Consider the following 24,466-nt stretch of genomic DNA (forward strand, 5'->3'; position numbering starts at 1 on the left):
TGTTGGACAGATGGGTTAAGAATGTGTTTCAAACTTTTAGGGGAATGGAGAAGAGGTGTCTTAGTGGGTAGACCAAGTAAAGCTTCAAAACCAACTTGAGCTTTCACCAAAAAGTGAAATTCATCTCTGTGACCTTAGAAGAAGTATTATTCGTGTTTTCTCAGGTAACACAGATTCCAGTTTTGCACACATATGAGAGAATAGAAAAGTTTTACTATAGTGAAAATAAACAAACAATTCAAGTGAGTGAGGGCAGCATAGTGCAGGTGACCCATCTCGCTGTAAGTATTCAAGATGATTGAGGTGTGGTGGCAACAGTTAGTTTCACAAAGTAGAGAGCTATTTATTCAGCAAAGTGGTTACATTGAGGTTGAATAAAGAGGTTCTACAGAAACATCTGAATATACCAAACACTGCTCTCTTATCTATTGAATTTCTGTCTTCTGCTCTTTCTGGCATTTCACCTACTTGTGCACTGAGAGATGTTTTCCAGACAATTCATTGTTCTTCAGTGGGCATTTGATAAGGAACAATTTGAATCTTTCCATAAAAATTTAATTCAAAAATTAATATTCATCGTGAAAGAATTCTATAACCCTTTCTATCTATAGATTACCTGAAGCAAACAATTGATTTTTCTAACCACATGGGTAAAATGATCATTTTGGTTATAAAGTAAAAAAAAAAACAACACCAAAAAACACAAAAGGAGGTAGAAACTACAGATGGAGATTATCTGACAATCTAGAAATAATCTAGAGGAGAAAAGTTTACTAAGGATGCATATAGAAAGCTTGGGGTTATCATTTTTGGTCTCCTGCATTCTTTTTATCCTATCACTGAGAAAGAGATCAGAAGATAGGGAGTATCCCTACTTTCTGTTTGGTGTTTTATTAATTGAGAATGTGTCCCTCCCATTAGATAAATCAAATATCTACCAATTGCTAGTGATAAGAGAGAAACAGAAAGATCTGACTTGGGTAATGAGTTATATGGGAAAGAGACACCCAAAAATACATGAGAAATATAGGTAAATTTTCCTTAGTTTAATCTTCCTTGAACAAAAATGAGAATACAAAGAAAGCAACCTCCATTATTCTCAAGATTAAGTAAGTATCCCATTCTGTCTTTTAACTTCACTTCTGACATTTTGTTGCCTTAAAACAGCAATTTTCTGTTTCTTCAAATGCCATGTCCACTTCTGCCTTTCTCTTTTCCTGCTCCAGTTTATCCTACATCTTTCTCATTTTCCCTTCACACTCCTCTCTTAATTGCCTTTGTTCTCTCTCCAGCTCAGCTCTGTATTTTTCTTGTAGAGCTTGAATCTGTTTCCGAATCTCCACCTCTGCCCTTTGGTACATCTTATTAGTGTAGAATTCTCCCTTGTTGTGCATCACCATGTTCTGGCCCAGGTCCAGCAGCTGTGCCCTCTGAGCCTCCTGCTCAGCCCCTGTTGCCTTATTGTTGAACGCACAGTGATGATCCTTGAACTTCTCCATCAGCCTTTGAATGCCTTCTGGATCCTCCTTTAAGTAAGCATGGAACCCCATGCCAACAAATTCATCTTTCTGGGTGAGTCAGAGAATCGCGTGTCTCCTAGGCTTGATTCCAAACATTGCCAGCATCTTCTCCATAGCCCTTTTTTCTTCCTTTGTGTATTGGCCCAATGGGACCATCAGGAGCACAGTGTGAGGTCCTGGGGAGGTCAGGAGGATTAAAGGAACAATCTCCTTTGTAGAATCCAGTATGTCATATTTAAAATGCCAGGTGTGTCAATGATGACAATTTCTCCTCTATCTCATGTGCTGTTCCCCTTCTCACAGACCTTGGTGATGGATTTTGTTGCAATGCTCTAATAATATGCTTTTTTTCCAAGGATGCTGTTCCCAGTGGCACTTTTTCCTGCTGCAGTCTTACCCACTAAGACGAGACTCAGTTGTGAATCTATGGGGTCTTGGTTTCCAAGCCCTAGTATGTCAGGGGAAAGCCACAGTGTTAGGACTTACCTCCAACCTTTCACCCCAACTAGTCTCCCACCATATTGTCCTCCTCTATTGCCTGCTGGTGTTGACTCTTTGAGCAACCTCAGCACTCACAGGAGGTCTGTAGAACCCCTGAGTCTGACCTCCCTCCTGCAGGACTTGGGGAACAAAAGGACACTTCTCAGGAGTCCCTTGGACTTCTCCCTGTGACCTGTGGAAGCTAAGTGTCATTGAAGGACGGTGTACCACTGCTGGTAGTTGTTCTTCATAAGCTTATGAGGGAAGTAACACCCTTCCCTCATTGGGACATCACAGTGGAAGATTCCCTCACCAATTTATATTCAAAATAGAACTTTTCTTCTTTCCACTAAGAAGCCAGGTATGCGGGTGATTTAAGCCATCCCAACATTGCAGGGGAGAAAAGGGTGCACATACACAAAGATAATTCTTGCTTTATATTTCACATATGCAGCCATATCATCAGAGATTATGTCCCACAGGCAAGCAAAATTCCTTACTTTTAAAGTTAACACCTTAGTGATACATGGAATGTTAAAGCTTGGACTCTCATTGTGGTTTCTTGTCCTAAGAAATTTGAAGAATAAAATTCGCAGACTAAAAGATTTTTAGCAAAAATGTGGAAGTTTATTGTGAGTGTATACAAAGTCCCCCCTGGGGAGGGGTCCCCAAAGAGGGATCTCCTAGGGAGGGGTCCCCAAATGGGAAAAACCACTGTCTCTAAGATGGGAAAAGCCTAGTCCTCTGAGTCTCTGTCTAACAGGTTTCTAAATGCTGGGAGCTTCTATGTCTGTTCATACTCTCTAATTGGATCCTGCCTTATTTTATGTCACCCTTGCTTTCCTAATTGTTTACTTTTCCTCCTTATTCCATGTATGGTATCAGGTTCAACATTTTAAATCTCACCCAGTGCCCCCCTCCCCCTTCTTCCCCTTATCTTGTAACATTCCTCTGTCTTTTGTGTAAGATAAACAATCTGGCTGTCTCTGACTGTCATGTATGAATTCCTCTCCCATGAACCCCCTTTCCCTAAAACTGCCTCTCCTGTCTCTAAAATCCTCTAATTATTGTAGAAATCTAGCAAAGTTTCTATATTTTAATTTAATATGTTGAAGACATATAGCCAGAAAGTTTTGATAGTGCTCTGGAGTTACTATAAAATACCTTGATATGTAATTAATAATAATAATAATAATAATAATAATAATAACTCATACAGAGTATCACTAGTAGAGTTATACTTTCTTAGTGTCATTTGGTTAGGCATATGTACTTCTTAAGACACTTAAAAGTTGATAACAGAACAGCATACATAGCATACCAAATGAGCAATGTTTTCAAAATAACTGTGTCTTATGTTAAACACCAAATAATTTATGTAGCTCTTTCCCTATTTCTTTTCACTAATGCTCTTGCTCATCTCTTTCATGTGTCTATAAAGTTGACGTATTCAGGATTTATTAAGCACAGACCAGGACCATGGAAGACAACAGACAACCACATCTAAGAGCCTGTTTCTCCCAGAAGGAAATCCCTGTTAGAATAGCCCTTGAATAAGACTGATTCCTGCAGGAGGAATTCTGTTTTACAACTACCTGTCTCTGCTTTCAGTAGATGCATGCTGACAATATTACAGACATGATTATTAACTCCATTTTATTTTTCAGAGACATCATCACCATTCACCCAATTCTTTATGCTAGAAATGTAGGAATCTCCCTTGATTCCTCTCTTCACCCTACTTTCCAGACCCAAGCAATTAGAAAGTTCTGGATCCATCCACAATTCTGACCACTTCTCTTTATTTTGCAGAGTGTCATAGTAGCGCAAGCTATTATCACCAACCATGACTCAGCAGTCCCTTAACTGGTCTCTTTATTTCCAATTTCCCCTGCTGTCTATTCTATAAATTGACATGATTTTGTAAAATATCAATCAAACAGAAGAGAGATTTTGTAGAACCAACACCCAGGCTTCTACAAAATCAATAGTTATTCCTCATCTTCCACACACTACAAGGTATTAGCAAAATGATCCCTAAGGCAGAGTTTCCCACATTCCATAACCAGAATTCTGAGATGAGAGAAGTAAATTTCCAGAAGCTGAGAGCTCTGGGTACAGGTTGGCTAAGATTAAGGGAAAATGTGGTGGGAGTCCAGATTATTATTCAGTTAACATCACAATGGAAGACTGCATCCTAAGGATAACCTGAGGGCATTAGCTGATCATGGAAAAAGGTAGTAGGAAAATCATGGGAGGGGAAGCAAAAAGCCACCAAAGGCCAGCTCCAACAGAGGAACAATTTGCCAATGCTGAGAGAAAATGGCCATCTACGTGATACCTTGTAGATATGGCCATGAATTCTTCCCATCTCTGTACACTTGCCTCTTTGGGATGTGGATCTGCAATTCCTCCCACAAGGTGCTGATCTGTTTCTCCACCCCTTGCATCTGGGTGGGCCCCGTGACTTGCTGTGGACAATAGGACAATAGAAGCATGATGCAAGGAGAATCCAAAAGTGCTGATGCCCTGTGGCTTGCTGTCTCCTTCTGGTCTTCAGAACCTTGCAACGGTTTTATGAAGAGGCCTGGACTAGCCTGCGTGATGACGAAGGACACAAGGCCCAGTTATCCCCATCACCCTGGCCTGCCCAAGAGCCTGTTAATCACCAGACATGCAATAGGGTAAACTAATTCAAAATTATCCAGTTTACAGGATCTTAAGAGTATCATGCTATGCAAAAATGACCAATTAAAAAAGAGAAGATCCATATAATTTCACTCATAGTTGGTATATGAAATAGAAGTCAACCAGTAAACAAACAAAACAAACAATCAAATAAACTCATAGACATGGACAACAGTATGGTGGTTACCAGAGAAAAAGGGGATGGTGAACGGTTAAAGAGAGTAAAAGAGTCAAATATATGGTGATGGAAGGAGGCAAGGCTTTGTGTGGTGAGAATGCAATGCAATATACTGATGATGTAGTATATACTTGTATACCTGAAACATATATAATATTATTAACCAATGACACCCTAATACATTTAATACATGATAATTGCAGGACCATCTCTGTCTTGTATTTACCTTATTACCTGGGAACAAGCACAATAATGGACAAAAGGGGGTTCTCAATAAATATTTGTAAGTAAAGAAATGGATCAAAAATCACTCTGGCCCTGCAAATTTGGTCATTAACCTTTATCGGGGTACATGCAGGAGGCAACTAATTGATGTGCCACTCTCACTTTGATGTGTCCCTTGGTCTCAGTCCTGTTCTTCCATTCTTCCCTCCCTTCTACTCTCTCTAAAAAAATCAAAGAAAAAATGTCCTCTCCTGAGGACTAAAAAGAAGAACAAAAAATCACTGTGATACCTGTTTTCTCTCTGATCTTTTTGTCCAGCATGCATCTGTGAAAATATTATCTTTTCCTTATTTATAAATGCTTAGTGGCATAGAAACATGTTATTACATTGTAAATATTTTTTCCCCTTCCCATCTAGAATTGTTTGGAAAGGAGGAAAGCTGTTTGACGAACTCGTATTGGAGCAGACTTTGATGGGACAGGCTGAAAATGCTAGTTGTTAAAGACAGGCTCATCTGATAGAAGGCCATCATATACAAAATTGAATCACTGTTAAAAAGACAAACACTCCTTTTGAAAGAAGAGTTACGTTTTTATGCTTTAAGGATAGGGAGTTAGATACAGCTTTTTGTAAACTAAGAAGACAAGTCATATAATGGTTACAAATCAGCCTTGGCCACAAAATTGATGTAGGTGATGGCTGTTCAGAAGGGGAACCCTATTGAGCTATGCTTCTTACACTTCCTAGTTCTCATCATCCACCAACTGCCCTCGGAGCTAATTCTGTCTGATCACCAAACTCTATCCCTGAAAGAACCAAATTTATTTATAAATTCAATAAATGGTGAAAGAAATCATTTATTTGTACAATTATCCTCTGAGCATCAATCCCTAAAAGAGGTACTATTTTTATTTATTTATTTATTTATTTATTTATTTATTTATTTATTTATTTATTTATTTAAATCCTCACCTGAGGATATTTTTCCATTGATTTTTAGGGAGAGTGGAATAGAGAAGGAAAGACATTGAGAAATATTGATGTGAGAGAAACAGATCGATTGGTTAACTCTTCCATGAGCCCCAATAAGGGCACAGGTTCAGGAGGAGTCTGTAACTGAAGTATGCCATTAACCAGAATCAAACCCAGGACCCTTTGGTTAGTAGGCCAATGCTCTATCCACTGAGCCAAATTGACTAGGACAAGAGGTACTATTTTATATGGCTCAACCTTTAAAATGAATCACAGCTAATGTCAGCAGACAGAGGAAAGAGAAAGCAAGGAGATACATATGCTGAGAGCAAGTATGCCAAGAGGTTTAACATATAGAATCAGGATAGATGTCTCCTCTGTACCAAATCCCACATTTTCCTGCCTCTGTCCCCTCCCCCAAAACACACGCACAAACACTCATGTTGCTTTACCTGGAAAATCTGGGCCCTGTTCCCTTCTCTGGCTTTGAAGGCAATGCTAAGCAAACATACTGAGAAGGAAAGTGGAAGTGAGGGGAGGAGCTGTCCAAACTTGCTCAGGTAAGAGATAGGCCCAATTTAACACCTAAAAAATCTACCTGCCTTTTGTTGACTTTTCCCCAGACTTGGTGTTGGTGGAAGCTAGCCTTGGTGAACAGCTTGACCCCTTCCACATATACTCAGGCCCAGCAGAGACAACTACAGACTGTAGATCACTTTATAATCCCAAATAGGTAACCCAGGGTCAGTCACATGCAGATACAGTCATTGCCCTGCACCAGAGTGCCTCCCAATGGGCCCCAGAGCCACACACCTGGTGGTGTGCTTCAGACTACATCAGAGCATGACCCAATGAGCCCACAGGCAACACACCCAAAAAGATATATTGGTAGGCATCAGGTGCTGCTGGGGCAAATTTTGCTTCATGGAGTCAGATCATACACTGTAGTTGAAGTTGACCTCATAGTCAGCCAGTGTGAGGGTCACCCCAACCCATGGATGGGCCAACAATAATCAAGACTCAACTACAACAGGAGGGCAAAAATATATACCACACTTGGTACTTTCCTGAAACATGTAGCTCAGGTGATCAGGGAGACAGTGCCACTGAGCCCCACCTACTATGTAAGACCGGGAGATATAGCAAATTTACCTAATATACAGAAACAGTACAGAGAGGTGGCTAAACTGGGGAGACAAACATTCCCCAAAGGGGAAAAATACCACAGGAGAAATCTCCAGAAAAACAATGAAATGAAATGGAGTTATGCCATCTACCAGACACAAAGCTCAAGCAACTTAGTGAGAACTTCAAAAAAATAGATAGTAAGCAAAACAAAGGACATACAACCACACACACACACACACACACACACACACACACACACACACACATTCACACACATGACAAAAAACAACCTTCAGAATTGAAGAATACAATATCAGTAATGAAGAATACACTAGAAGAATTCAACATCAGATCAGATAAAACAAAGAATCAAATCAGCAATTTTGAAGACAAGGTAGAAGAAAATACCCTATCAGAGGAGCGAAAAGGTGCACTTCTGGGATAATATGAAACATAACAATATTCACATCATATGAAAACTAGAAGGGGAAAAGAGACAGCAGGAGCTTGAGAACATATTTTTTATTATATTTTTAAAATATACATTTTATTGATTTTTTACAGAGAGGAAGGAAGAGAGATAGAGAGTCAGAAACATCAATGAGAGAGAAACATCGATCAGCCGCCTCCTACACACCTCCCACTGGGGATGTGCCCGCAACCAATGTACATGCCCTTGACCAGAATCAAACCTGGGACCCCTCAGTCCGAAGGCCGACGCTCTATCCATTGAACCAAACCGGCCACGGTGAGAACATATTTTTAAAATAAAATGAATGAAAAATTTCCCAAACTAGTGAAGGAAATAGTCACACAGGCCCAGGAAGTTCAGAGAGGCCCAAATAAGACGAACCCAAAGATACCCACAGCAACATGCATTATCATTAAAATGGCAAAAGCTAGGGACAAAGAGAGAATCTTAAAAGCAGCAGGAGAAAGACAGTTTTGAACAAGTGAGCTCCCATAAGACTGACAGCTGATTTCTCAATAGAAACTTCCAAGGCCAGAAGAGATTGGCATGAAATATTCAAAGTCATGAAAAGTAAAAACCTACAACCAAGATTATTCTTCCAATAAAGATTATTATTTAAAATGGAAGGAAAGATAAAAAGCTTCTCAGACAAGAAAAGCCTAAATAAGTTAAAAGTCATCAAACCAGTATCACAAGAAATCTTAAAGGAATTTCTATTACAAGAAGAAAGACAAAAAAAAAAAAAAAAAAAAAAAAAAAAAAAAAGAACATACCTGAAAATAGTAAAATGGTGATAAATACATACTTATCCTATATAATAAAGTGCTAATATGCTAATTAGACTGAACAGCAGAAGCACTGTCCGGATAACCTTCCAGACGAAGCCTGGGCTGCAAGGTCTGAGGCAGCTGGGCTGACAGGGCTGATCCCCTTGCACAAATTTCATGCATCGGGCCTCTAGTCTATAATAAATTTAAGGTTAAATTTATGAATTGGTCCAATCAAAGGACATATCTATTTAAATAGATAAGAAAACACACACACACATATGTATATATACAGGAGGCTCACCACAGATGAAAGAAACACAGAGAGTGAAAGTAAAAGAATGGAAAAAATATTTCATGAAAATTAAAATTTAAAAAATGATGCTGAAGTAGCATCCTATCTAATAAAAGTGAAACATGGTAATTAGCATACAACCGCTACACTTCCCATTGGCTAATCAGGGTGATATGCAAATTAACTGCCAGCCAAGATGGCAGCTGGCAGCCAGGCAGCTGGAAGCTAACATGAGGCTTGCTTGCTTCAGTGATGGAGGACTCCAACGTTCCCCTCCTGCCTTGCCGGCCTCTGAGCTTGCAGTTTGAAACATTGTAACAAATATAGAAGCTAAACAAAACCCCAGAAACCTGCTTTCAGCCGGCCAGGATCTCAGAGCTGGAGTTATACATTGTTTCGATTATAGAATCCAAAAATAACAGATACCTGCTTTCAGCAGCAGAGGCCTCAGAGCTGGAGCCAGAGCTAAAGCTGCCCCAGAATAAAAAAAAAAGAAAAATAGGAGCAGTTGGGAGCTTCAGTCACCCGCCAGCCTGAAAACAGCCCTCAGCCCCTCACCCAGACTGTCCAGGAACCCCAGTGGGGACCCCCACCCTGAAGGGTGTGTGACCAGCTGCAAACAGCCATCATCCCCTCACCCAGGCTGGCCAGGCACTCCAGTGGGGACCCCCACCTGATCCAGGACACCAGCCCCACCCATGCACCAGGCCTCTATCCTATATAGTAAAAGGGTAATATGCCACAGCACTGGGATCAGTGGAGCCGCGAGGTCTCCCGGCACCGGGATCAGCATGACAGGGGGCAGCGCCCAAACCCCCTGATCGCCCTGCGGCTCTGTGTGTGACAGGGGGCGGGGTCACAACCTCCCTATCCGCCCTGCTCTGTTCGTGACAAGGGAAGGCGCCCCAACCCGCTGATCAGCCCTGCTCTGTGGGTGATTGAGGCCCTGCTCTGTGTATTATGGGGTAGAGCCATAACCTCCCCATCGGCCCTGCCCTGAGTGTGATAGTGGCGGTGCCCCAACCCCCTGATCCTCCCTGCTCTGTGTGTGACAGGGGGTGGTGCTCCAACTCCCCTATCGGCCCTGCTCTGTGCGTGACAGGGTACAGATCCCCAAACCCCCTCATGGGCCCTGCTCTGTGCATGACAGGGGTCAGCGCCCCAACCCCCTGATCCGCCCTGCTCTGTGCGTGACAGGCGGTGGCACCGCAACCTCCCCATTGACCCTGCCTTGAGTGTGACAGGGGGCGGTGCCCCAACCCCCCCAATCGGCCCTACCCTGAGCATGACTGAGGGTGGCATCGCAACCTCCTAATCAGCCCTGCTCTGTGCATGACAGGGGTGGTGCCCCAACTTCCCAATCGGCCCTGCTCTGAGCCCGACCAGGGGCTGCACCTAAGGATTGGGCCTGCCCTCTGCCACCTGGGAGCAGGCCTAAGCCAGCAGGTCCTTATCTCCCGAGGGGTCCCAGACTGCAAGAGGGCACAGGCCAGGGTGAGGGGCCCCTCCTTCCCCCCCCCCCGAGTGCACAAATTTTTGTGCACTGGGCCTCTAGTACTTATATAAGACAACATAAAATTTTTGATTCCGTGGACCAACTTTGACACTCAGTTACTCCCAGTCACATCTTCAGGCCTTGCTTTTGCCTTCCAAGCTGTGCTTTCACCTAGTCCAAATAGTACCTGTAGTCTTCTTCATGGGATCCTCCTCCACCTCCCTGGAGGATCTGTGAATTGAAGGAGAGTTTGTTTCTGTAGAAAGCTCCCTCATGCTCCATCTCCAGCATCTCCACCACAGCCATCATATCTGTCAGCTGCTCTTCCTGCTCCTCTCCAGTGGCCCATTTGTTGAAAGCACAGTTACTTCTCCCAAACTGCTGGAACAGGCTCTAAGAGCTGTGTTTACCCCTTTTGGCTACATACTAATCAAAGGAAATGGCCCCTAAGTCTTCCTTGTGAGTAAAGAGACCATCATGCTCTTATGGATATTGCCCCAAAGACCCCCTTCACCCTCCTCACTGCCACCATGGCCTTCACTGCCAAGGACATGGTAGCAGCGAAGTGCCTTAACTGTGTCACAAGCAACAGCATGTGGGGCTTTGGGATAGCAGTTTCTGATGTCCTTATACATCTCTTGGTTTTAAAAAATAAATATTTGGGAATCTAAAAAAAAAAAAAAAGAAAACAAACAAACAAAAATATATAAAATGTCTAGAAGAAAACAGGCTGTAAAATCTCTGACATTTCCCTTAGCAATATTTTTTCTCATGTATCTCCTCAGGTAGGAAGAAAAACCAAAGCGGGGGAAATGGGACTACATCAGACTTAGAAGATTTCGCACAAAGGAAGCCATCAACAAAATGAAAAGATAACGTAGTAAATGGGAGCAGATATTCACCAATGATACAACTGATAAGGGCTACTATCCAATATTTATAAACAACTCATACATCTCAACACCCAAAAAATATTCAATTTAAAAATGGGCAAAGAACTTGAATAGACAATTCTCCAAAGAGGACATATAGCTCTCCAACAGACATCGGAAATCATGTTCAATGTCACTAATCATCAGAGAAATGCAAATGAAAACCACAATTGGATATCAGCTCACACCTATCAGAATGGCTATCATTAATAAATCAACAAAAAGCAAGTGAGGGAGAAGATGTGGAGAAAAGGGAACTCTCATCTACTATTGGTATGAATGTAGATTAGTGTAGCCACTATGGAAAACAATTTGGAGGGTCCTCAAAAAATTGAAAATGGAACTGCCTTAAGACTCAGTGATTCTATTTCTTGATATATATATATATATATATATATATGAAGAAACCCAAAACACTAACGAATATATGTACCACTATGTTCATTGCAGCATTATTTACAGTAGCCCAGATATGGAAGCAACCCAAGTGCCTATCAATAAGTGAGAGGTACATAATACAATGGAATATTACTCAGCCTTAATAATGAACTAAATTTTACCATTTATTTAGTTCATGAACTGACCTAGAGGGTATTATGCTAAGTAAAATAAGTCAGTCAGTGAAAGAAAAATACCACATGATTTCACTTATGTATGGATCTTATAAGACTAATATAAATAAAAAAGATCCCATAGAAACAGACTTGTAGATTCAATGGCAGACTGAATATTCCCAGAGGGGGATGGGGCTTGGGAGACTAGTTGAAAAAGCTGAAGGGTTTAAGAAATACAAATTGGTAGTTACAAAATATTCACAAAATGTAAACTACAGATAGAAAATGTAGTCGATGATCGTGTAATAACTGTACGGTGCTAGGTGGGTACGGGAAATATCAGGGAGAACACATTGTAAATTATATGATTGCCTAACCCAGTGGTTGGCAAACTCATTAGTCAACAGAGGCAAATATCAGCAGTACAATGATTGATATTTCTTTTGAGAGCCAAATTTTTTAAACTTAAACTATATAGGTAGGTACATTCAACTTTAAATTCAACTTTAAATTCATGGTTTTTATCTTCCATTTTTCTTTGCTTCTTCTTTGTAGCCATCTCAAACAGGGCACCTAAAAAATGTTTCATTTTATAATAATAAAGCCACCAACACAAAAGAATTACAATTCTTAAATTTGTGACAAAAATACCTGTAGGATTTGCAGCTGGTTGGAAAAATACAGGTAACTTTATGCTTCGAGTAGGTACTTTTGTCACCCGTGTGCTAGCACTAACCACTGCACAATGAGACTGCTGACTGAATGGCTCACTCAACTTGTGCATGAATTACGTGCGCCTCCCCTATGCTGCGTTTCCTGCGGCCCGCCTGCGCTGCATCTTCCTTAGCCCTACCGACCAACACCCTTCAATTCTAACGCCACTTCTTCAAAACAGATTTACCCAGGCCAAAAACCGACTTCTGCGCATGGGCCATGAAGTTTCAATTGCACTGTACGTGCGCACCCGCACATGGTATTTTGTGGAAGAGACACACTCAAGGAGCCAAAGAGCCGCATGTGGCTCACAAGCCGTGGTTTGCCAATCACTGGCCTAACCAATATGCTGTACAGCTGAAACCAATACAAAATAATATTGGATGTAACCTGTAATAGAAAAAGTGAAAAAAGAATTTAAACCACATACATACATAAAATCATTCACAGGTTTTCTATAGTACGACATAGGGAACATAATCAATAGATGAGTGGATAAAAACTGTGGTACATATTTAGTGTAAAAACTAAGTATGGTGCTCGGTGGGTACTTGAATTATTGGTGTTATTACTTTGTAAATTATAAAACTGTCTAACCACTATACTATATACCTGAAACTAACATGAAATAATATTTAATATCAACTATAATAGAAAAAAATTAAATTAAAGATATTTGGAATTTATATTGATTCTTGGAACTCGACAATCTGAAGAGTATTTGTAAAAAAACAAAACAGTGAATTGAAGAATATATATTTCATAAATATTTCTTTTTAACCTAAAATCTACTTATATAGTACTGAATAAAAGAGTAGTGTTGAAGAATGACTTGGCCGTTTAAAATAAAGTGTATCTCTTACAGACTAAAAAAAAGTATATATGGTACCAATCTAACGCAAACCCAGAAAATAGAAGAGAAGGAAACACATCTAATTTTATTGCATAAGGTCAAACATGCCACAAAATTAAACCAGATGCAGACATCACAAAAAAAGAGAACTATAGGCCAGCATCCTTAATGAAAATGGCCACAAAAAAACTTTTTTAAGATATTAGCAAATGAAACCAAACAATGTTTGTAAAAATACTATATTATGGCTGAGTTAGGTTAATCTTATCTGTGCAAAGTTTGTTTAATATTTGATAATAAACATTACTGACCATCAGCAGATTGAAGAAAATATATAAGTATTTCAACCATTCCAGAAGAAGCATTTGATAAAATATAAGAACTAGTCATAATTAAAACCTCTTAGCAAACTAAGAATAGAAAGGAACTTTCTTAACCTGATTCAGGACATCTAGGGGGAAAAAAACACTATTTATACCATCATAATTAACAGTAATAGAATAATTGTTTTAGATTTAATATTAGGCATCAGGCAAGAATGTCAGTTCTCACTACTTCTCTTCAATATTATCCCAGAGACTCAAGCCATAGCAATAAGATAAGACCAAAAAAAAAGCACAAAGTTTGCATGGAACAAAATAAAACTGTTATAATTTGCTGATGACATGATCATGTATGTAAAAAATGTTAAGGACTATGAAAAAGTTACCAGGTAAGAGAATTTACACAATTACAGGATACAAGCACAATATTCATCACATGTATTTATTTCCTAGTAATGAACAATGGGAATATTACATTTTAAAAATAATACAATTTAAAGTAAAAAAGTTAAAAATAAACTTAATTAAATATACACATAACTATAAACTGAAAATTGTGATAGGAAACCAACACCTAAGTAAATGCAATGTTTGTGGATTGAAAGATTCAATATTTTTAAGGTGGAAATCCTCCCCTAATTGGTCTATGAGCCTGCCAAAAATCCTTTAAAAGCCACTGACTCCAGTCATTGGGGGCTGGAGCCATCCAGGCTCAGCCACCTCTTGTGCAGATGATTGAATAAATTCATAATCCCTCACCACTCTGGCCTCGCGCATTCCTCCTTCAGTGGCCTAACAATAATTTCTGACCCTTAATGAAATTTAGATAATCATTAATGTCGATTAATATCAAAGAAAGAGAGACAACCAAACATTATGTGCTTCTGAGGGAAGTTTACAGCTAAACCTATGATGTATTCCCACCAAATAGTTAAACCTGAGTCAGATCAAGGCTTAAATATAACTTCACCCAAAACACTGGAACTAGAACAGCAGGTGAAATGACATGGTTTGCCTTTGAAGAGACCGTAATATTTCCCCTAATTTGGTGGATGCTTCCGTTTTGCCAAGTTGAAAAGTTTTCCTCCATGTGCTTGCTCTTGTACCAAAATTACCAAAGCTAAGCTATATTTGGTGTTTGGGGTTTGAGTAGTGGATCCAAAGACCCTTGTTAAATGACATAAATCTTGCCCCAAAAAAGCCAGGCACAGGGTCTGTCACCTTTTGTAGTGCAGTGGGAAACTGCGGGGTCATTCTAGAAGAAGAAAGTAGGACTTGGTGTATCCTCAGGTCTTGCTAGTGATGATGCAATATGGGTTTCGAGTCTATTCTTTCAGGAGGAACTCAAGTTACTCATTCAGAAATTAACAAAACACAGGTACAAAGCCAAAGGGGTATAAACCATTGAGAGCCAAGTGGAAACGAGGAAGGAGAGGCCTGGGAAAAGTCTCCCAATGATCACAATATCTGTTTATCTTTGTTTATTTTTTCATATAGTTCTTTCATGATTGCAATTCTACATTGCATGACGTGTAAAGATGCATCCAGGAAGTAGATGCAATCTTCCCTCTGAGCCTTCCTACCTTCTCCCTCTCCAGGACCAGACATAGGCAGCTTATCCTAGATTTACCGTGGATGGATTCAAAAGGATCTAGAAATTGTTTTCAGGTGAGAGGCAGGCTGTTGAATCGCTCATGGTTAATGAGATGTTCTAGTTCTCTGTTGCATCACCACAGAAAGATTAAATTTTGATTACACATTTTGATTCACTAGATTGAGAAAGTGGGTTAGTCAATGCTTAAGCTTGAGGATAGGTACTAAGAGGACCAAATATGGCAGAAGTAGTAGACAATAGGGTTGCTTCCCATGGGGGGAAGCAGACAGATTTGGAAATGATGATGTAAATGGCCTTATTATTGGACCAATTATTGATATGAATGACTTCAGTCACCTTGAAAGAACCCAGGTAACAGTTTTTCTATTTCTAATAAAGGCACAGATAAGGACCAGCTACATAATTCATAAGGTCTGGCACAAAAGGAAAATACCAAGCCCATTGTTTAAAAATCAGGTAGAATTTCAAGATGACATTACAGAGCTTTAAACCCTCTAAGCACAGCCACTTGAGCAAACCTGCAAGGCACACATCCATGAAGCTCACCTTGACAGGCTGCATATATGAGCCCAGAGCAGAGTCAGAACTGCATCTCCTGATCAAAATGCTTCCACCACTGCCCCAGTTCACTTCATTCTCCATATTCCTTGAATGAAACTTGTCCTTCCAGAAGCTGCATTTTATGTTTTCTTAGACAACTAATTGCTTCTCCAAGCACACTAATATGTCCCTAAAAGGGAAGAGGGAAGTGGTGGAAATAGAATCCATAGATGCCATAGGGAATAGAATGCGGGTCTTGAATGATCATAGCCTTGAAGTCCTTGACCATGAAGGATCAAATGGAACACAGCTCCCACCCCTGAACCCTCACTTAGGACTGACCTCCCACTAGGAGGCTATTTATTTACTTATTTATTTATTTATTTATTTATTTATTTATTTTATTGCTTAAAATATTACAAAGACTATTACATTTGTTTGCTTTTTTTCTCTTGACCTTCCCCCAGCCTCCCCTACCCTCTGTGTCTTGTGTCAAGTGGTTATGCTTATATGCATGCATACAAGTCCTTTTGTGGATCTCTTACCCCCAAAACCCTCCCCAACCTTCCTGCTGTAGTTTGACAGTCTATTTAATGCTGCTCTGCCTCTGTATGTATTTTTGTTCATCAGTTTATAGTGCTCTTTATTATCCATAAATAAGTGAGGTCATGTGATACTTTTCTTTCACTGACTGGCTTATTTCACTTAGCATAATTCTCTCTAGTTCCATCCTTGCTGTTGCAAATGGTAAGAGTTCCTTCTTTTTTACAGCAGCATAGTATTCCATCGTGTAGATGTACCACAGTTTTCTAATCCATTCATCTACTGATGGGCACTTACGCTATTTCCAGATCTTATCTATGGTAAATTGTGCTGCTATGAACATAGGGATGCATATATCCTTTCTGATTGGTGTTTCTGGTTTCTTTGAATACACTCCTAGCAGTGGGATCAATGGGTCAAATGGGAGTTCCATTTTTAACTTTTTGAGGAAAATCTATACTGTCTTCCATAGTGGCAGCACCAGTCTGCATTCCCACCAGCATTCCCACGAGTGTTCCTTTTTCTCCGAATCCTTTCCAGCACTTGTGGTTTTTTATTTTTTTTTTAAATTGTCTTATTGCTTAAAGTATTACAAAGAGTATTACCTATGTCTCCTTTTCTTTCCCACCTTTGACAATCCCCTGGCCTCCCCTACCCGCCAGTGTCTTATGGCCATTGGTTATGCTTATATGCATGCATACAAGTCCTTTGGTTGACCTCTTACCCCCCTCTCCCGCCACCGCCCAACCCTCCCGGGCGTTCCCGCTGTAGTTTGACAGTCTGTTCGAGGCTGCTCTGACTCTGTATGTATTTTTGTTCATTAAGTTTATAATGTTCTTTATTATCCATAAATGAGTGAGGTCATGTGCTATTTTTCCTTCATTGACTGGCTTATTTCACTTAACATAATGCTCTCCGGTTCCATCCATGCTCTTGCAAATGGTAAGAATTCCTTCTTTTTTACAGCAGCATAATATTCCATCGTGTACATGTACCACAGTTTTCTAATCCATTCATCTACTGATGGGCACTTAGGCTGTTTCCAGATCTTAGCTATGGTGAATTGTGCTGCTATGAACATAGGGGTGCATATATCCTTTCTGATTTGTGTTTCTATTTTTTGGGGATATATTCCTAGAAGTGGGATCACAGGGTCAAATGGGAGTTCCATTTTTAGTTTTTTAAGGAAACTCCATACTGTCTTCCATAGTGGCTGCACCAGTCTGCATTCCCACCAGCAGTGCACAAGTGTTCCTTTTTCTCCACATCCTCTCCAGCACTTGTCGTTTGTTGATTTGTTGATGATAGCCTTTCTGACAGGTGTGAGATGGTACCTCATTGTTGTTTTGATTTGCATTTCTCGGATGATTAGTGACTTTGAGCATGTTTTCATATGTCTCTTGGCTTTCTGAATGTCCTCTTTTGAAAAGTGTCTATTTAGGTCCTTTGCCCATTTTTTAAAATTGGACTGGTTATCTTCCTTTTGTTAAGTTGTATGCGTTCCCTATAAATGTTGGAGATTAAGCCCTTATCGGTCATAACATTGGCAAATATGTTCTCCCATGCAGTGGGATTTCTTGTTGTTTTTTTTTTTTATTTTTTATTGCTTAAAGTATTACAAAGGGTATTGCTGTTTTGTTGATGGTTTATTTGCTGTGCAGAAGCTTTTTCTTTTGATGTAGTCCCATTTGATTATTTTCTCTTTAGTTTACAATGCCCTAGGAGCTGCATCAGTGAAGAAATTGTTGTGGCATATGTCTGAAATTCTGTTGCCTTTGGATACCTCAAGTATTTCTATGGTTTCCTGTCTTATATTTAAGTCCTTTATCCATTTTGAGTTTATTTTTATGTATGGTGTAAGTTGGTGGTCTAGTTTCATTTTTTTTCCCATCTATCTGTCCAATTTTCCCAGCACCATTTATTGAAGAGACTATCTTAACTCCATTGTATGTTCTTGCCACCTTAGTCAAATATTAATTGAGCATATTGGTTCAGGTAGATTTCTGGGCTCTCTATTCTATTCCATTGATCTATACGTCTGTCCTTGTGCCAGTACCAGGAAGTTTTGAGAACACTGGCTTTGTAATACAGCTTGATATCTGGTATTGAGATCCCACCTACTGTGTTCTTTCTCAGGATTGCTGCAGCTATTCGGGGTCTTTTTTCTATTCCAGATGAATTTTTGGAGATTTCGTTCTATGTCTGTGAAATATGCCGTTGGTATTTTAATGGGAAGTGCGTTGAATTTATAGATTGCTTTGGGTAGTATGGACATTTTAATGATGTTGATTCTACCAATCTAAGAACATGGTATGTTCTTCCATCTGTTTATGTCTTCCCCTATCTCTTTTTTCAAAGTCCTATTGTTTTCTGAGTAGAGGTCTTTTACCTCTTTAGTTAAGTTTATTGCTAGGTATCTTAATTTTTTTTGGTGTGATGGTAAATGAGATTGTTTTTGTAGTCTCTGTTACTGTAAATTCACTATTAGTGTATAGAAATACCATACATATTATGGCGTTAATTTTGTATTCTGCTACATTGCCAAATTCATTTATTAAGTCTAATAGCTTTTTGATGGAGTCTTTAGGGTTTTTATGTATGACATCATGTCATCTGCGAATAAGGACAGTTTTACTTCTTCATTTACAATTTGGATGCCTTTTATTTCTTCTTCTTGTCTAATTGAAATGGCTAATATTTCCAGTACTATGTCAAACAGGAGTGGTGACAGTGGGCATCTCTGTCTTCTTCCTGTTCTTAGGGGAAATGGTGTTAGTTTTTGTCCATTGAGTATGATGTTGGCTGTGGGTTTGAAATATATGGCTTTTATTATGTTGAGGTATGATCCTTCTATTCCCACCTTACTGAGAGTTTTCATCAAAAATGGGTGTTGGATTTTGTCAAATGATTTTTCTGCATCAAGTGATATGACCATGTGGTTTTTAACTCTCAATTTATTTATGTGGTGCATTACATTTATTGATTTGTGGATATTGTACCATCCTTGCATCCCTGGGATAAATCCTACTTGGTCGTGGTGTATGATCTTTCTGATGTACTGCTGGATCCGATTTGCTAAGATTTTGTTGAGGATTTTGGCATCTATGTTCGTGAGGGATATTGGCCTGTAATTCGCTTTCATTGTGTTGTCTTTACCTGGTTTTGGTATTAGGGTGATGCTGGCTTCATAGAATGAGATTGGCAGTGTTCCTTCCTCTTGAGTTTTCTGTAGTAGTCTGAGGAGGATATGATTTAGTTCTTCCTTGAATGTTTGGTAAAACTCCCCTGTGAAGCTGTCTGGTCCTGGGCTTTTGTTTGCTGGAAGCTTTTTGATTACTGCTTCAATTTCTTCCATAGTTATTGGCCTGTTGAGATTTTTAGCTTCTTTCTGATTGTGTTTTGGAATATTGTATTTTTCTAAGAATATGTCCATTTCCTCCAGGTTGTCTAGTTTGTTGGAGTAGAGTTGTCCATAGTATTTTTTAACTGTCATTTGTATTTCTGTGGGGTCTGTTGTTATTTCGCCTCTATCATTTCTGATTTTGTTTATTTGGGTCCTCCTCTTTGCTTCTTGGTGACTCTGGCTAGAGGTTTGTCAATCTTCTTTATCCTTTCAAAGAACCAACTCTTGGTTTCATTGATTTTATGTATTTTTTTTTGTCTCTATGTCATTTATTTCTGCTCTCATCTTTATTATCTCCTTCCATCTGCTCACTCTGGGCTTTTCTTGTTGCTCTCTTTCTAATTCTTTGAGCTGTAGAGTTAAATTATTTACTATCATTTTTTCTTGTTTTTTGATAAAGGCCTGTAGAGCTATAAACTTCCCTCTCAGGGCTGCTTTCATTGTGTCCCATCAGTTTTAGATTGTTGTGTTTTCATTGTCAATAGTTTTCAGGATGTTTTTAATTTCTTCTTTGATCTCATTGGTAATCCAATCAATATTTAATAACATGCTATTCAGCTTCCAGGTGTTTCAGTATTTTGGGTTGTTTTTATTGTAGTTTATATCTAATATTATGCCCTCGTGGTCTGAGAAGATGCTTGGTATGATTTCAATATTCTAGAATCTGGGGAGACTTTGTTTGTGACCCAATATGTGGTTAAATTTTTAAATTGTCCCCTGAACACTTGAGAAGAATGTATATTCCGTGGCTTTGGAGTGAAGTGTTCTGAAGATATCAATTAAGCCCATCTGATCTAGTAAGTCATTTAGGACTGCTGTTTCTTTGCTGTTTTTTTGTCTAGGGGATTTATCCAGTGATGTCAGTTGTGTATGAAAGTCCACTACTATGATTGTATTGTTGTCGATCTCCCCCTTGATATCTTTCAAGAGTTTTTTATGTATTCGGGTGCTTCTGCATTGGGTGCATATATGCTTATCAGGGTTATATCCTCTTGTATTGATCCCTTTAGTACTATGAAGTGGCCTTCCTTATCTCTTGTTATGGCCTTCACTTTGAGGTCTATTTTGTCTGAGATAAGTATTGCTACCCCAGCTTTTTATTCATTTTCATTTGCCTGAAAGTTATCTTTCCATCCCTTCACTTTCAGTCTCTGGGAGTCCCTTATTCCGAAGTGGGTCTCTTGTAGACAGCAAATATATGTGTCATGTTTTTTTTATCCATTCAGCCACTCGATGTCTTTTGATTGGAGTATTTATTCCATTGACGTTTAAAGTTATTATTGAAAGGTACTTTTTTGTAGCCATTTCTATTTTTTTGTGCTTGTTTTCTTTCTTAGCTTTTTATTTCTTCCTTTTACACCAGTCCCTTTAGCATTTCTTTCATTGCTGGCTTGTTGGTGATAAACTTCCTTCGCATTTTTTTTTGTCTGTGAAGCTTCTTATTTCCCCTTCAATTTTGAATGATAGCCTTGCTGGATAGAGTATTCTTGGATTCAGTCCTTTGCTTTGCATCACTTTGAAAATGTCCATCCCTTCTTTTCTGGCCTGATGCGTTTCTGTTGGGAAATCATTTGATAATCTAAGGGTAGATCCCTTATATGTAACTTTACGTCTCTCTCTTGCAGCCTTTAAGATACTCTTTTGTCCTGAACATTTGCCATGGTAATTATGATGTGTCTTGGTATGGGTCTTTTCGGGTTCACCTTGTTTGGGACTCTCTGTGCTTGTGTGACTTTCTTCTTCCCCACCTCTGATATTATATGAAGTTTTCTGATATTATTTCTTCAAATAGATTTTCTAAGTCTCATTCCTCTTTCTGTTGTTCTGGCACCCCTATTATTCGTATGTTGTTTCGTTTCATGTTGTCCCATAGCTCCCTTAGGCCCTTCTCCTGTTTTTTAATTTTTTTCTCCAATTGCAGTTCAGTTTGGGTGTGTTTTTCTTCCCTGTCTTCTAATTTGCTAATTCAGTCCTCCGCTTCTCCTAGTCTACTGTTGAAACTTTCAGTGGTGTTTTTTTTTGTTTTGTTTTTTTTGCAGCTTTATCACTCCTCATTTCTTCTTTGTTCTTACATAAGTTATTGAATTTTTTCATCCATTTCTTTTTGATTCTTGTGTAAGTTGTTGATTTTTTTCTCCATCTGGTTTATGCATTCTAGGACACTTAATCTGAATTCTTTTTCTGTTTTTCTGCATGCCTCTGTTTCACTTAACTGCTTTTCTGGAGAATCCTCCTTTTCTTTCCTTTGGGCGTTTCTTTGTCTACCCATGTTTGATTGTACCACCATATCTGGATGTTGAGTCGTTCAGTGGCTGCTTCTTGGGTGGCAGTCACTCCTCGGCTGCAGATGCTCCTTGGGAGGTTGTGGTAGCAGCTGCTCCTCTGTTGGTAGCAGCTCCTCTGGTATTTGCTGTTCACAGCTGTGGTGGTTCTTTTGGCTGGTGGGGTGAGGCTCCACACACTGCTGCTCTTCCGCAGACAGAGGGTGTGCTGATCATGAGGCGGCTGTTCCTTGGATGGGGGCGCGCTACACATGCAGCTGCTACTCCTTGAGCTGGGGCGGACTGCTCACGTGGCTGCTGATCCTTGAATGGGGGCTGGCTGTACGCTGCTGTTGTTCTTCTGATGTGGTGGGCTGCTTGTGGGGCTACTGCTCCTTGGACTTGGACAGGTTGATTGCAAGTCTGCTGCTACTCAGACAGGGGTGGGATGCTTGTGCAGCTGCTGCTCTTTGGATGGGAGTGAGCTGCACATGTGGCTGCTCCTCCTTGGACGGGGACATGCCACTCACCCGGCTGCTGCTTGTCAGACAGGTGCAGGCTGTTGTGGCTCTGCTCCTCGGACTGTTGCATGCTGTGTAAGGTTGCCACTCCTCAGACGTGGGTGGTCTGCTCATGTAGCTGTTGCTCCTCAGACTGGGGTGGGCTGCTGCTGATCCTCGAATGGGTATTTTTTGATTTGTTGATTATAGGCATTCTGACAGGTGTGAGATGATACCTCATTGTCGTGTTGATTTGCATCCCTCAGATGATTAGTGACTTTGATAATGTTTTCATATGTCTCTTGGCTTTCTGAATTTCCTCTTTTGAAAAGTGTCTATTTAGGTCCTTTGCCCATTTTTTGATTGGATTGTTTATCTTCCTTTTGTTAAGTTGTATGAGTTCCCTATAAATTTTGGAGATTAGGCCCTTATCAGATATAACATTGGCAAATATGTTCTCCCATGCAGTGGGCTTTCTTGTTGTTTTGTTGATGGTTTCTTTGCTGTACAGAAGCATTTTATTTTGATGTAGTCCCATTTGTTTATTTTCTCTTTTTTTTCCAATGCCCTAGGAGCTACATCAGTGAAGAAATTGCTTCGACATAAGACTGAGATTCTGTTGCCTTTGGATACCTCTAGTATTTTTATGGTTTCCCATCTTACATTTAAGTCCTTTATCCATTTTGAGTTTATTTTTGTGTATGATGTAAGTTGGTGGTCTAGTTTCATTTTTTGCATGTATCTGTCCAATTTTCCCAGCACTATTTATTGAAGAGACTGTCTTTTTTAAATTAAATCTTTATTGTTCAGATTATTACAGTTGTTCCTCTTTTTTCCCCCCATAGCTCCCCTCCACCTGGTTCCCTCCCCACCCTCCGCCCTGAAGCCCCCCCCCCCCACTGTCCTCATCCCTAGGTGCACGATTTTTGTCCAGTCTCTTCCCACATCCCCCACACCTCTTTCCCCACCAAGAATAGCCAGCCCACTCTCTTTCTATGCTCCTGATTCTATTATAACCACCAGTTTATTCTGTTCATCTGATTATTTAATCACTTGATTTTTAGATTCACTTGATGATAGATGTGTATTTGTTGTTCATAATTTGTATGTTTACCTTTTTTCTTCTTCCTCTTCTTAAAGGATACCTTTCAGCATTTCATACAATACTGATTTGGCAGTGATGAACTCCTTTAGCTTTTCCTTATCGGTGAAGCTCTTTATCTGACCTTCAATTCTGAATGATAGCTTTGCTGGGTAAAGTAATCTTGGTTGTAGGTTCTTGGCATTCATCACTTTGAATATTTCTTGCCACTTTCTTCTGGCCTGCAAAGTTTCTGTTGAGAAATCAGCTGACAGTCATATGGGTACTCCCTTATAGGTCACTGATTGTCTTTCTCATGCTGCTTTTAAGATTCTCTCTTTGTCTTTTGCTCTTGGCATTTTAATTATGATTTGTCTTGGTGTGGTCCTCTTTGGATTCTTTTTGTTTGGGGTTCTCTGCACTTCCTGAACTTGTCAGTCTATTTCTTTCACAAGGTAGAGGAAGTTTTCTGTCATTATTTCTTGAAATAGGTTTTCAATATCTTGCTCTCTCTCTCTCTTCTTCTGGCACCCCTATAATTCTGATGTTGGTGCGCTTGAAGCTGTCCCAGAGGCTCCTTACACTATCTTCTTATTTTTGGATTCTTTTTTCATTTTGCTTTTCCGGTTGGGTGTTTCTTGCATCTTCGTAATTCAAATCTTTGACTTGATTCTTGAAATCCTCTAGTCTGCTGTTGGAACTCCGCATAATATCCTTTATTTTAGTCATTGTATGCTTAATTTCTAGTTGGTCCTTTTTCATCACCTCAAGGATCTCACTAGATTTCTTGAGGTTATCACTACATTTATCAGCGGTCTCACCAGACTTTTTGAGGGTCTTACTAATTTATTGGCCGTTTCTAGAATGTTCTTAATAAACCTTAAAAATGTGGTTTTGAACTCTATAGCCAGTCGTTTGCTTTCCTC

The 24,466-nt window shown here is 39.6% G+C and overlaps 1 pseudogene; it reads right to left on the reverse strand.

The window, feature by feature from the left end:
• Window positions 1–1,046: 1,046 nt before the first annotated feature.
• LOC132211308 (GTPase IMAP family member 4-like) lies at window positions 1,047–22,550 on the reverse strand (annotated as a pseudogene).
• Between the last annotated feature and the right edge of the window lie 1,916 nt (window positions 22,551–24,466).

This window comes from Myotis daubentonii, chromosome 10 (assembly GCF_963259705.1).
Source record: "Myotis daubentonii chromosome 10, mMyoDau2.1, whole genome shotgun sequence".
Classification (NCBI taxonomy): Eukaryota; Metazoa; Chordata; class Mammalia; order Chiroptera; family Vespertilionidae; genus Myotis; species Myotis daubentonii.